Source organism: Rissa tridactyla, chromosome 1 (genome assembly GCF_028500815.1).
Source record: "Rissa tridactyla isolate bRisTri1 chromosome 1, bRisTri1.patW.cur.20221130, whole genome shotgun sequence".
Lineage (NCBI taxonomy): Eukaryota > Metazoa > Chordata > Aves > Charadriiformes > Laridae > Rissa > Rissa tridactyla.
This window is the reverse complement of record NC_071466.1, coordinates 76,393,460-76,405,116: the sequence shown is the minus strand read 5'-3', so window position 1 is coordinate 76,405,116 and position 11,657 is coordinate 76,393,460. Positions and strand designations below refer to the sequence as shown.

The window sequence follows — 11,657 nt, the reverse complement described above, 5'->3', positions numbered from 1 at the left end:
AAGTTATAGCCACAAAATGTTTTCAGGAAAAAGAATTTTTTTTTTTTTTTTAAAGTATAACACTGGGAAACTTTCTGGTGCCCTACAGCATGTTTTTTTTGTTTGTTTGACTGAGTAGAGGTTTTGCCTTAGAGAACATTGTGTTTGCATTATCCTTTGCTACCACATGACACACTTTTACAAGTGGCTGTTTTTTGTGGTACGTGGGCACCTATTAGCAAAGGTAATTTCTGCTTTTAGTTTACCATGACTGGTTCTCATTTGAGATTCCATGTTACTTATTGCATGTAGAGACAGTGTATGTTCTTCATTAAATATTTCTTGCTCATGCAGAGTAAAACTGAATAGCATGCTAATAGCTTTAAAAGGCATACTTGTACTAGGAAGTTCAGTGGTTCATTACTTTTTGCGTATATGTATGTTTTGTACTCTCTGCTTTTAAAAATCTAACAAGTGGTTGCTTTATTTCTCCTTTCGATACAGTGGTTACCTTCAGTGAAATTACTGCTTTTCATAGACTTACCCTGGATAATATTAGCTAGATATGGGAAAAAGATTCTCTGTGTTGTTGAAATAATAATTCCTAGTAAATCCCCTTGCAGATTTTACTTATTTTATTTGAAAGACCCCATGCAAGTGAAAGAATTTGTGGTTTCACCCAGTTTCCAGCTTAGGAATTAACCTTGCATTCTGCAGAGACTTCTGGGTGTTTTGGAGATGGTGATGCCTGCATAGCATTTTTCACCCAGTTTCCAGTATTTGTTTGCTCTTCTGTCGTCACAAAAGCACAGTGGAAAATCTAGCTCTGGCAGTGTTGGCTGATTCTAGTCACGGACATCCTCCATGCTTAGCTTTTTGTGTGTCTGTAATAGTCAGCTGACAGATTCCCTTGAATGAGCCTGTCTTATGGCATCCCCTTCTCTTTCATTAGAACCACAGAACAAATAAGTCGTTTCTATTAGCGTGCGTGCCCTGTGATGCCACCTTTTCATCAGCCCTCTGGCAGTAGTTAAAATGGCTATTTACCTGTTTGGGAAAAAAAAACAACCCACAAAGGCTTTTCATGAGGTTTGGGGTATTTTAGCTATTTATTTGCTCAAATTTCCTTGTAACGTTTTCTGATTTCTTTACAGAGAAGCGTTGTTACTTGGTTTCTGTCCTGGATCTGTTCCTTCTGGACATTTTTTGACCCTGCTTCCAAATTCCTGTTTTTATCAGTTCTCTCTGAATTGATTTGAATCTTAACTTTTTGGACACTCTTCCTCTTTGATGGAGGAGACCTAGCATTTGAGTATGCTTTACTTATACTTTTGGAATTTCAAGTAAGAAAAGCAGAGATATTAGAAATACGAGGCCTGATTTATTCCATGTGTGTATAGATTTAAGGGGGTTCTATTGTTAGTAATATTGTCTATATATATAGACATATATAATAATATATGATATATTAATAATATAGTATAATTATTATAATAATTATAATAATATTATAGTTACTATATTATATAGTATATATTATTATATATAATTATATAATTAATATTATATTATTATATTAATATAATAATATATAATATTACAATTATTTTTTATATATATCATAGTCTATTGTTTGTAAATTGTCAAGTCTACCTAAAGGAACGTATAAAGTACCCAGCAAAGCACGCAGAAACTGAACTTCTTAAGCTTCTAAGAATGTACCTTCTGATTTAAAACTGTATTTTTGAAAAAGCCCACTAGGTGGCAGATTTTAAAATGTCAAGGGAATTTTTTTTTTTTGTTTAGTTGACGTCTTTCTGAGCTCATGGCTGTTGCTTTCTTAACGTTAAAGGGCTGGTCTGTATTTAAATGAGAAAACGCATGTGCTTTCCCCTGAATATGTCTGATCTAAAAGGCATAAAATAAGAAATAATTATTTGATAGTTTAAAAAAAATCATTCTTCACTTTGGAGAAGATGTTTTAATGAGTTATTGAAGGAGAAGAAACATAATCTGGTCTATAGTCACAGCCAGATTATTCTCATCCTAGAAAACTTGAAACTAGAAACAGAAAAAACTGTTTAGATCCTGGTCTCAACCATATTCTTCTGTTTTATGCTAAGGCACAAAAAGGCTTGCATGGCTTTTTGAAACATGAGAATAAGTGCTTAAATGATGTAGAAGGGAGACGTGTATGGTTTTAAAAAGCAGCGCTCATATGGGTGGAACAGCAAGCATGGATCTGGGGGCTTAAAAGTAATGATTTGGTTAGGTGGAATTAGAGAAGATTATAACATTCATGGTAAGATGTTACATCTGATGTCTAAGATTCTTTGGAAAAGAACACACTTTGTTATTGGTTGCTGTCACAATTTCATCTGCACTTCGTTTCCACCTTTATTTTATTCTCTTTTTAACTTCTGGATGCACTCTCATAAAAGTTGCAGCATAGAAGCTCTTATCTATCTGGCTCAATACTTTCTTCCTTATCTTCTTCCTTCCTGTGGGCTTCTATAATCTCTAGGCCACATTTTACTACAGATTTAGTAAATTCTCCAATGCTTTCTTTGCTGTTTAGTTTTAATAACCCCCAATTAACCACTAGGTTCTTCAGGACCTTTGCTTGTGTCGAGCTATTCATATAAAAAAAATGTAACAACCAGTTGTCGATTGCATGGTTTCCATGGTAGCATGGATGAAAGATAGCATCTCAAAATTGCAGGGTGATTAAAAATATAAAAATAAAATCCCTCTGATGTGCTTTTTAATCTTATTAACTGTAGAGATTTACACATTTTCTAGCCTTCCTCTTAGACTTTTTTGCACACTTACAGAAAAACCTTCCCTCACTGATACAATTTATATTTATTGGACTGTGCAGTGGGTTGTTGTCTCACTGTGCGTTTGTTGCTGGGAAGGCTGTAGGGGCTCACAGGTCTTGGGGTCTAGGTAGCTAGTAAAGTTACCAACGTTTGGGGGGCAGGGCTGGGGTGGAGGGTGGGTGGGATGAATTGCCTAACATACGTGCCCTAGTTTCCGTTCTGATGTTCTCCATGAGCAGAATGGATGTAATTTATAATAGAATCAAGAAGGCATTTAACGCTTGTTCATGTCTATCAGGTAGTTGGTGGGTGGACTCCGGTGTGGTTGGCAGTACGGCACGCAGCATTCTTGGAAAGCAGGGTGGGGGACTCGGGCCCATTTTACAGATAAAGAGATAAATCCTTCTGAGTTACCAGCAGAATGTTTTTATAGCATCTTGAGGAGCTGAAAAGCAGAACTAGGAAACCCTGCTTGCTCAGATCCATTTGAGACAGTGGCATTCAGCAGTAGGAAGGAAATTGGAACCGGAGAGCTGCACGTCTCGTCACATGCTAATGGATATTTATGAATGTGCAGCATGCTTGCTGTTGGCAGCCGTGCTCTTGGTGGCACACATGCTCTCAGGGGTAGGAATCTGGCTTTTCATGGAGTTAGGGGTAGGTGTGGGTGACCAGATCACTTTGCGTTTGCATGAGGCCTTGTGAAGTGGAGTGCTCCTGGCTGTAGTGATGGTAGGAGTTCCATCTTTATGTAGCTGGTCAGGCTTCTTGCTGTGGGCAGGTTCTCACTTTCTCTGCTGGCTGCTTATTGAGACTTCTAAGACAGTTGCTGTTTTCTGCTCGGTGTCTTCTGCTTAAACTCTCCCAAGTGCTGTGCCCTTCACATAGGTGCCTGTCTCCTCCTGAGAGCTAAAACAAAGGGTTTGCTACATGTAGTGTGGAAGCATGTAACCTTTTCGTAGCCTTCCTATGCTTTAAATCATTTGCCAGGTCTGACACAAAATGAAGTCCGTGCTGACTTGTGTGAAAAATCTTGTCCTGTAGAGTATGGACAGGTGGCTGATAAGTTGCTAGAGGTTGTATTTAATTTTTTAACTGATTTATAGGCAATTACCTATTTTCTTTCTTTATAGTTTTGCATGATGTCCTATTCTTGTTGTTAATTGCGGCCATTGCCTGTCATGGTTTCATAAATACCTTTCTGTGCCAGATCATGACAATTTCCTGTGTTGCCTTACCTCCTTTCTGAGGATGAAAAGAAAAATAAATGAATAGCTAGATATACTGTTAAGCTTAATCACTAAAATATCTGAGTGGAAAGGTGCAAAAGCAGAGGAGTGGAGAGCATCAACATCTTAGACATAGCGGCCACTTTGTGGCAGGACCACAAGGTTCCCATTGAAGCTCTCAGGCTGCTGTGGGATTGGACTCTTCCATGGATTCCTGTGGGCTCTTGCGGAAGTTTTTCTTTCATTGACTTTGTATAAATACTATAAAGCCCACAGAAAGAAATTAAAAACAAAATGAAAATAGCTGGAATTTGGGAAGTAGACTTGTGGGTATATGTGGGTAGCACAGTGTCTTGAACAAAGGCTTTAGCTAATCTTCAGACAATTGCATTAAGCTTGTTATCTGATCTTCATCTGGTATAGGTGTAAGGTACATAAATTGCCAGGAGCATGATACATTAGTGTTATAATCTCACTAAAGATTGTTGACAGACATGGGTTAAATACTAGGTTTAAATAAATACCACCCAAGAAAGGGCTGTTTGAGATTCTAAGTCTAGCCATTGGTCTCATAAAAACCACACCAATTTTCCCGTGGATAGGAGATCAGTTAATGGCTTGATGAGGAATACGTGGATACATACATCTTTAGCTAGGCCCAGAAGGCCCACGTTGAGTGTGGCAAGGATAATTAAGAAGGGTGATATGGTAGAGGGAGAAGCAGGTCATGGAGGCCTGCTGAACCCCTTTAATCAAGTACTGTTATTGCAGTACGTAAATTGCACAAAAGGGGAAAGAGGAGGGAGTCATGGGGGCATTACAGAATTAAGTCAAGCAGCTGGAATGGTGTGATGTGGGCTCTTCCAAAATAGTTTTGATAAGCATGCCTCAAGTTACATGGGAACATAGACGTCCAGATGGTAAAATGCGATTGTGCTCTAATTCCAATATCAAATAATGGGAAAGCAGCACAAATCATGACTAGCTGCATGTCATCATCAATTATCATCAATATGGTTTCTTTTATCTGACCTTATGGGTAGCTATAAACATGAGTATGGGAATGTTGGTAAAGAGCAGATTGCTCCAGCAGCGGGGAAGTCACTCCTTTGCCCACTCAATTCCTTTAGAAGGAGCACAGCAAGACCTGGGGCACCAGCCAAATCCTCAGGACGAGCTGTCATCACTAGGACAGCACAGTGCCTGTTGTCAGCATCTTGCTTTCCTGCAAAGCAGCTGCTCCTGGCACCAGGTGGCTTTCGGCAAGGATGGGAGCTGCAGTGGCAGTCTTACACCAGAGCACTGCGAAGCGTCACCCATCTGGGGGTCAAGCTCCTGTTCACCAGATCTCACTGGGAGCTTTTGGCTTTGCTTGGGGCAAGTTCCCCATCCTTGCTGCTCCTCCATGGCTTGATAATGGAGGTCTCTCTGCTGTTGTTGGTCAAGTGGCCGCATTAAGACAAGGCTGTTCTGAATTTGCGCCTACCCAGGACAAGGAAACAAACCTGATCCTGCGTTATGAAGGTGAGTTGTTTTTTACTTAAGCAAGCTCATTGCCCTGAGCAGGGTTTGTGGAAAAGGGTGCGGGATGGATTGTGCTGAACAGTACCAGCTGTCGTTTTAGAAAATGAAGCATCCAGCTCTGGTTGTGTTTTACAGTTTTGTCTGAGCTGGGCTTGGAAGCTAGGCTGATACAGAGCTGTGATGGGGGAAATTCATTTGTTTGGTATATGCACTTGAAATATACAAACAGTCAAAGAAGGATAAGCAGCCACATCCTAGAAAATAAATTCTTTCACAGAAAAGACTATATTGCAGCGCAGGGGAAAATATGACTGTGAAGATGTGCCTGTGATATGATGAAATGGTAACAATAACATTTTGCAATGATGCGTAATTCTCCACAAGCTGTGGGAATTCTTGATGATATGATTAGAGGATTAGAGACTACTTGAAATAATGAGAATTAGGGGGTTTAGCAATTCATGCCCACTTTCCAAAGGCCTTCTTGTAGATGCTAGTACAAAAAGGCTATTTAAGGAAATTTAATACAGTGGAAATTTGTTTGGAAAAAAACAATAGATGAAGTAAAGGACTAATTATTCTGTTCTCAGCACAAAAATCATTAATAGCACAGTGTCCCACCAACAGCTGTTGAAAACAGAGACCTAAAATTGCTTGCTGCAGCCATACTGTGTAGTTTGCTGGTGATTAGAGAGGATTTTCAAGAGTAAATAAAATGCTGGGTGCGTTAAAGCAGTCAAATACAAGCAAATAGACTTTGAGGAAAAATTGTTTGGAAGTTCCCATGCGCTTAGCTCACTGTAACCCCTACATATCGTAGATTTGTGCATTCTGTCTGCCATAAAATATTGGATGGAAAGAACAATCTTGACAAACTTCAGTGAAAAAGAGCTGGCAGTTTCACTTTGTGGTGCAGCATCAAGTCCATTAGATGAATCTTGAAGCAATAAAAGAAAAAACTTTAAATGGGAGAAAATTCCATGGACAAGGTAAGCAAAGTTTAAAATGAGCAAGTACGTAGAATCATAGAATGGTTCAGGTTGGAAGGGACCTTAAAGATTATCCAGTTCCAACCCCCTGCCATGGGCAGGGACACCTCCCGCTAGACCAAGTTGCCCTAAGCCCCATCCAGCCTGGCCTTGAACACTTCCAGGGATGGGGCATCCACAACTTTTCTGGGCAACCTGTTCCAGTGTCTCATTGGAGTGTCTCTGGGCAACCTGTTCTGGTGTCTCACTATGTTTTTCATAGTGAAAAATTTCTTCCTAATATCTAACCTAAATCTACCTTCTTCCAGTTTGAAGCCATTACCCCTCATCCTATCACTACATGCCCTAGTGAAAAGTCCCTCCCCAGCTTTCTTATAGGCCCCCTTCAGGTACTGGAAGACTGCTATAAGGTCTCCTTGGAATATACGTGTTTGTTGTGTTTTACAGGAAAATAAAAGCGGGAGGTTGTCAACAGCCGGTGGGAAACAGCCGTTCTTTTTTTTTTTTTTTTTTCCTATTTTTATTTTCAGTGAACAGTGGCATTTCGGATACGAAAAGGAGATCCGTGCGCACCCTCTAGAGGACATTTTAAAGGCTCTTTCCTAGGGGATACCCTTTGCTGCTTCCAGGTTACATCCCGGGGGGCTCTTTCCCTCGTCATCCTGCCAAAATTGTGGAAATTAATAACGCCGGGACGCCGGTTTTCCATGGCGGAGTGTGTGTGTGGGAGCACGACGGCTCTCACGGTGGTGCCGGAGGGAACCGGGGTTCTCCGGGAGGAGGAGGAGGAGGAGCCGGAGCCTGCAGGGGAGGGAAGGGGGCGGCAGGTTTGGGATGAGGCGGGAGGAGGAGGAGGAGGAGCTGGGGCGGCAGGAAGGGTGTTTCCCTGCGCAGCTCCCGGTTGAAGTGACTCAGGCAGGAAACTCCCCGCCAGGCGCGGCCCAGGGAGCGGGAGCCGCCGGGCCGACCGCGACCCTCGGCGGCGGAACGGCCGAGCGAAACTCCCGGACGGACGGACGGACGGACATACAGACAAACAGACGGGACGGGACGGGACTCCTCCTGAGCCGGAGGCGAGCGGGTGAGCAGCGCTTCCCCGGGCTCGGAGCGGCCTGCCCGCGGGGTGGGGGCCCGTCCCTGAGGCGGCGGCGGCGGCGTCTTCACCCCCACCCCCCCCCCCCGTTTATAGGCGCTTTCTCTGAGGCGCCGGACGGTTCACCGGCCCCGTCGAGCCGGCCCGGGGAGGCCCCACAACCCGCGGGGGTTGTGGGGCCTCCCCGGGGCCGGGCCGGCTCGGCGGGGCCGGTGCCGGGCGTCGCCTCAGAGGCGGCGGCGGGAGGGGTGCCTTGTGAGGCGTCTCGTCGGCGGGGCCCTCAGGCGGGCCCCGCCGGTGGGGGTGAAAAAGCCTGAGGGGTTAATTAACCTGCAAGTTAATTTTTTTTCCTTTTTTAGTCCATAACGCAGAGGTGGTGGGAGGTCTAGGCTGTCTGGGAGCGGATTAGATGGGGCGGGGGGGAATAAAAATAAAAAGCCCCTATGCAAGTTCGTCCCGCTCTTCAGGTAAAGGAGATGATCCAGCGTCTGTCTGCGGACATCGAGTAATTTCCTCCTGAGGAAGTTGACTTTTATCCTGTTGACACAACTATGTTTTAGTGAGAGCAGCAGTGTAAGCAGGGAACTCCCCGGATGGATGGTCCGGTAGCCCTTCCCTCTTCAATGAGCAAAGAAATGAAGACAGACATGTGCTTATAGAATCATAGGATGGTTTATGTTGGAAGGGACCTTAAAGATCACCTAGTTCCAACCCCCCTGCCATGGGCAGGGATACCTCCCACTAGACCCGTCCAGCCTGGCCTTGAAACCTCCAGGGATGGGGCATCCACAGCTTCCCTGGGCAACCCGTTCCAGTGTCTCACCAGCCTCACGGTGAAAAAATTCTTCCTAATATCTAACCTAAATCTGCCCTCTTCGAGTCTGAGGCCACTACCCCTCGTCCTACCACTACGTGCCCTAGTGAAAAGTCCCTCCCCAGCTTTCTTATAGGCCCCTTTCAGGTACTGGAAAGCTGCTATAAGGTCTCCCTGGAGCCTTCTCCAGACTGAACAACCCCAACTCTCTCAGTCTGTCCTTGTAGGAGAGATTTTCTAACCCTCTGATCATCCGTTCCGAGTATTCCTGTAGTTCATCAACAACTCTGCTAACCGTCTTTGCCTTTCAGTCGGCACTCATTGCCTTGATTTTTTTTATTCCTGCCCAGTTTGATGACAGGTTTGAGAAGCATTTAAACATGTAAATGGTTGTTTGTGCCAGGGAAGCTGTTAGGAGGAAGTTGTCTTTGTGGGATGTAGCCAGTCTGCCTGAAGTGATGGCTGGAGAGTTTGCGTTAGAGGGGGAGGAAAGCTGTCTGAGCGAATTTCTCCTTAATTAGAAGGTCATACCACGCTTTGCTGTAAACTGTGGGAAATTGAAAGCTTAGGCTAATGAGCAGCTCCGGTCCTTATTGCATTCCAGTTACTTATTTGCCATAACTTCATTACAATAAACTTACTGAACACGTACACATGCAGTGTTGCTGGTTAGCATATTTTTCAAAATGGAACTTCTAATAATACTGTAATGCAATTCTGTGATCTCTGGATTATGTTTATATTATTGCACTTACACAAACTGTTCCATGCTCAGACTGAGTATCTCTGAGCTATATATATTGAAAATGCGTTGTTAGTCCTTATTTCAATGCTCTGGTTCTTGACTTTATCTAACTCCTGCTCTAGCTTTTTAAAAACTCTTTGGCTTTTTAAACACTGAGCTTCTCCTGATTTAATGTAAAAGGCTCTTTTAAGCATTCCCAGACGACTGGTCTGTGAAGTCTATCTGGTGTAGGCAGCCAGTGTCTCTGTAGCTGTGGGGAAGGAGGTGGAGGACAAATTCGTAAGCAGCCCGAACAGCATTGACGTACAGCAGGAAGGCTTAGTCCCGGTATCATCAAAGCTTGCTTGGCTTGCCCTCTCAGAAATGTACAGTAGTCTTTCTCTGCAGAAGCTTACTGTTTGTTTGGTGGGAGTTTTATGGTTTTCTTATGTTGGTGGTTTTTTTTGTGCTTTTTTTTTTTTTTGTAAAGGATGATGTGATCGATGGAATATCTCAGTTGTACTTTGTGGTTTTCAGATTGCTACACCTAACTTACTTATATATTTATTTTGAGAATAAACTTCTTGAGATCTTATAAAAATAAACAAGGCACCCTTCAAATTGTGCTGCTGAAGATGAGTAAGACTCTGCGTGTTTTGCTTACAAACCTTGGGTTTGGTCAATTCCTGTTGAGGGTTATGGTGAACAGAGTGGAGTGGTGCTTGAAATGTGTTCAGCAATGTTAACTTAAAAATTCTCACTTAATAGATACCACAGTATTTAAACTGAAGAGGAGCTGAATTACATAAGTTGTTTAAAAAAAAAATAATCTACATTATAAGAAGGGGAATGTTCCACAAACAGTCAAGACTTTTCAGTTCTTAACTCCCAAATGTGTGATTTAGAAAAGCTGCTAGTCCTTAACTGATGTACCCGCAATATCCAAAGCAGTCATTAATAAAATTCTTGTTTCTTCAGTTTGCCTTAGGTGAAAATTAGCCCCTGGGCTTGAACACACAAATTCTCTTGACCCATTACACAGACTTCAAAGCATAATTAAATATTTAAAAGATATCTGTTCCAGCTGTGTGTTCTATGTTAAAAGTTTGCCTGATATACTCTGTAAGTTTTGGTTAGTGCTTTGCTTATTCATTCTGTGAGAGAGGTGCCGTGGAAGGTGGCTCGCTCCCGAGGGTAGGTTTCACAATCTTGTCGTAACTCTCGGAATCATCTGACTTTTATTTTGTGTTTTGTTTCTTGAAGATTTCAAAGATATTCAGGCTGAGGTGGAACCTTCAGGGTGGTTGGATTTGAGCTGCGAAGTTGGAACAAAAAGATGGAACAAAAAATCCCTACAAAGCTGCTTTTGTTGGATTCAGTTTTATTCATTCTTTGGCCTGAAAGCTGCTAGAATTGCTTGCAGTGCTACATAAGAGAAAATTAACTTTAGCATAACTTCCACGCATATTTTATGCGTGCATCAAGATAGTTTCATTTTACAGTCATTGCTCTACGTTCTCAGGGCAAGTTCTTCATGTGGTTCCTTTGCTCTACCAAAAAGTAAAGTAAACTTTAATGTCAGGCCGCGTGTTATGTCACAGTCAATCAGAAGTCAGCTGTATGATTGACTTCACTTCTCTTGAAACAGTGATGCTGCGAGTTTCTGAATTTTTGTTGTTTATATATTTTTAAATAGCTGTACTTACTATGGCAAGCCCCAACTTAGTGAGCAATTATTCTTGAACCAAATTAAGCGCTTATTTACCTAGGGGTGCTGCAGGAGCTTGACACAAACCAGGAGTGAATGGCCAGTGAAGTGGTTTGGGTGGATCCATACCTGCACTTGGGAATGTGATTCATTTAAACAATCCTGAGCTTCCGTTTGGACGTGCTCTCAGTTAGATCGTACAGAGAGGGAGTAGTAAATATAACAGATTCGGAAACTATTGATATTTAGAATATGTAATTTGTTACAAGTAGCCTGTGGCAGACCTTACTCCTGTAAGGCATTTTGTTAGTTACTGGCTACAGTGTTATTTGAATGCATAACAAATGAAAGCTACTTACATTTGTCCTTTTTTTCATGCTTGTGTGCAGATCTGATATAGTAACATGAAATAAGGACATTTCAACATGGTGAAACATGGTTGTATACCTGCAAAAACTTACTGAGAATTTAGTAATGATACTTACATTTTAAGCTACGGACATCAGTTTAGGATTCTTCTTTACTATACATCTGCCCTTAGAAGCTGACATTTGTAGGGCTTGGTTACACTTTGCTCTGTAATACTGATAACTGAGAGTGTGTATTGATTTGCTTGTTTTAAGTATAATTCCATTAATCCACATCACCTGTCTTTCTAGTGGTAAAATTAACATACAGTGCCTCTATGAGTCTTGCTACAGGAAGGCAGAGGGTGCAAAACAGCAGAAAATCTTTCTGTCTCTTGGCACCAAAAATGTTGTAACTAATCTTTTGG

At 42.2% G+C, this 11,657-nt stretch overlaps 1 protein-coding gene across 2 annotated transcripts in view; it reads left to right on the top strand.

Annotated features, from left to right (window-relative positions):
- The first annotated feature begins 7,417 nt into the window (after positions 1-7,417).
- The window catches only part of CYFIP1 (cytoplasmic FMR1 interacting protein 1), an 87,388-nt gene continuing 83,148 nt past the window's right edge, over positions 7,418-11,657 (top strand). The window contains exon 1 of one of the 2 annotated variants that reach the window (XM_054190453.1): positions 7,418-7,624. The gene's annotated coding sequence lies outside the window, so the exon portion shown is untranslated. The remainder of the gene's footprint in view (positions 7,625-11,657) is intronic. The other variant, XM_054190443.1, reaches the window with a different exon arrangement.